Source organism: Hipposideros armiger, unplaced genomic scaffold (genome assembly GCF_001890085.2).
Source record: "Hipposideros armiger isolate ML-2016 unplaced genomic scaffold, ASM189008v1 scaffold_700, whole genome shotgun sequence".
NCBI lineage: Eukaryota > Metazoa > Chordata > Mammalia > Chiroptera > Hipposideridae > Hipposideros > Hipposideros armiger.
Genome location: NW_017732050.1, coordinates 21,469 through 24,470, shown reverse-complemented (window position 1 = coordinate 24,470; position 3,002 = coordinate 21,469).

The window sequence follows — 3,002 nt, the reverse complement described above, 5'->3', positions numbered from 1 at the left end:
TATATATATATATATATATATATATATATATATATATATATATATATCCATTAATTCTCAACAGAATACCAGCAAATTTCATCCAGCAACATATTAAAATGATTATACATTATGACCAAAAGTAAGTAAAAGTTGGTTTAACATACAAAAATTGGTCAGTGTAGTATACCATGTCAATAGAACAAAGAAGAAAAAACACATGATATTTCAATAGATTTCAGAAAAATTTTTGAAAAATTTCTCCACCTTTCCGTGATAAGTACACCAAACCAATTAGGAATAGAAGGAAACTTCCTTAAATTATTAAAGGGCATGTATTAAAATATCAAAGCTAGCATCTTACTTAATTGTGAAAGACTCAATCTTTCCCCCTAAGATCAGGAACAGTACAAGAATGTCTGTTCCAGCCATGTGTATTTAATATTGTAGTGTAAGTTCTAGCCAGGAAAATTAAGTAAAAAGGAAGAGGAAAAAAATCCTAATTGGGAAGGAAGAAGTAAAAATATCTATCTATTTGCAAATAACATGATTGTATATACAGAAAATCTTAATAAATGCATAGATTTAAAAATCTATTAGATATAATAACCAAATTCAGCAAAGTTGTAGGATGCAAGATCAAAATACAAAAATCAGTGCTATTTCTATGCACTAGAAATGGAAAACCCAAAAATAAAGTTAGAAAAACAATTTCATCTACAGTAGCATAAAAAAAAATATTTAGGATTACACTTAATCAGGGAAGTGTATGAGTTGCCACTAAAAACTACTAAACTGCTGTCAAAAATTAAAGAAGAGCTAAATAAATGGAAAGACTTGTTTTCATGGATTGGAAGATTTAGTATTGTAAAAATAGCAATATTTTCCCAATTTATTAACACATGCGATCACTACCAAAATTCTAACTTTTTTGCAGAAATCAATAACATGATCCAAAACTTCTATATAAATGCAAGAAGCCCAAATAGTTGAAGCAACCTGTAAAAGAAGAGCAAATTTGGAGGCCTCACAGTTCACAAATTGAAAACTTATTACAAAGCTACAGAAATCAAAAGTGTGGTACTATTATTTTAAAAAAAGATATGTAGATCAATGGAATAGAGTGGGTAATCCAGAAATAAATCCATATCTATGTCCAACTGATTTTTGACAAGTGTGTCAAGACCGTTCAATAGTGAAGAAAATAATCATTTCAAGAAATGATGCTAGACAATTGGATATCTACATTCCAATTATGAAGTTAGATCTTTTACTCACATCGTATACAAAAATTAACTCAAAATGGGTCAACACCTAACTGGAAGCTCTAAAAGTATAGAACTCTTAGAAGGAAAGTATATATCTTCATGACCTTGGGTTAAGTAATAGTTTCTTAAATATGACAACAAAAGCACAGCAAAAACAGAAAAATAGATAAACTGGATATCACCAAAATTAAAAACTGTACATCACGAGACATGAAGAAAGTGAAAGGACAGTCTATAAAATGAGATGAAATATTTGCAAATCATATATCTCATTAGGGTCTAGTATCCAGGATAAAATGAACAGGGGATCTGTACAGACATGTACCCAAAGGAGACATACAAATAGTAATATGAAAGGATGCTTAAAATAATTAGTTACTAGGAAAAGCAATTCAAAATCATACTGAGATACCACTTCATGACCACTAGGGTGATTATAACATATAAATGGCAAGAAACAATTGTTGGTGAGGATGGGGAGAACCTGAGTCTCTTATACATTGCTGGTGGAAATTTAAAATGGTACAGCCACTGTAAAAAAAATAGTTAAAGGGGTAGAGTTACCATGTGACCCAGTAATTTCATTTTTAGATACCTAGAAATATCCAATAAAAAATATATGTTCTGGGGCAGCTGGTTAGCTCAGGCAATTAGAGCACAGGTTCATAACACCAAGGTTGCTGGTTCAATCCCCACACCCTCCACAACTGGATTGAAGACAACTACTTGAGTTGGAGCTGATGGGTCTTGGAAAAACACACTGTCCCCCAATAAAATTTCAAACAAAACGTACAGATGTGTTTATAGCAGCACTATCCATGATAGCCAAGAAGTAGAAATAATTCAAATACCCATCAACTTATGAATGGATAAATAAAATGTGGTATATCCATTCAATGTTTTATTTTTTAGCCACAAGAAGGAAAGAAGTACTGATATAATACAATACATACTTCAATGTATATGAACCTTGAAAACATTCTAAGTGAAGGAAGCCATACACCAAAAGGTCACTTATTATATGATTCCATTCATATAAAATGTCCAGAATTGATAATATTATAGAAATGGAAAGTAGATTGGTCATTACCAGAGGATGGAGGAAGGGGTGAATTCAGTGGTACCAGATTTTTTTTACAAATATTTATACAAATATTCAGTGATTAGATAGTAGTAATGGCTGTACAACATTATGAATATTCTAAAAATCACTGAATTGTACACTTTAAAATAATTTAAAAGGTGGATTTTATGTCATATGATTTTTATGTTAATTAAACATAGTATCATTTAATATACTACTTAACTTACATTTATGTTACTTTCAAACAATAAATATATAAATTGATATGTTTCATTATTTATTTAAATTAAAACCATCAGGAAAAATTAATAAGACAAAACTTAAGATCCAAAATTACCCTTGCCTAAAGAAGATAATGTTTTAAATAATGCCAAACAATGCTTTGAAATTTTTTATTTACTCTTCTAGATCATTTTGCTTTCATAAGGTTGAACACTTTCACACTTGACTAGTACTTTCACATAACACATTTATTGGGCTCAGAAAGACCTAATTCTCATTGCTAATTCACTTAAAAATAAGTAACTAAATAACGATAGATCTTCTGAGGTAATGGCATATAGCAATGCAGAAGAATAAAAAGATATTCTCTTTCCTTCCCATATACACCTTTTGCAAATTATCAATCCTGGGTGGCATCTGCTGTCACTGCTGCTTGTCTGATCCTCCTT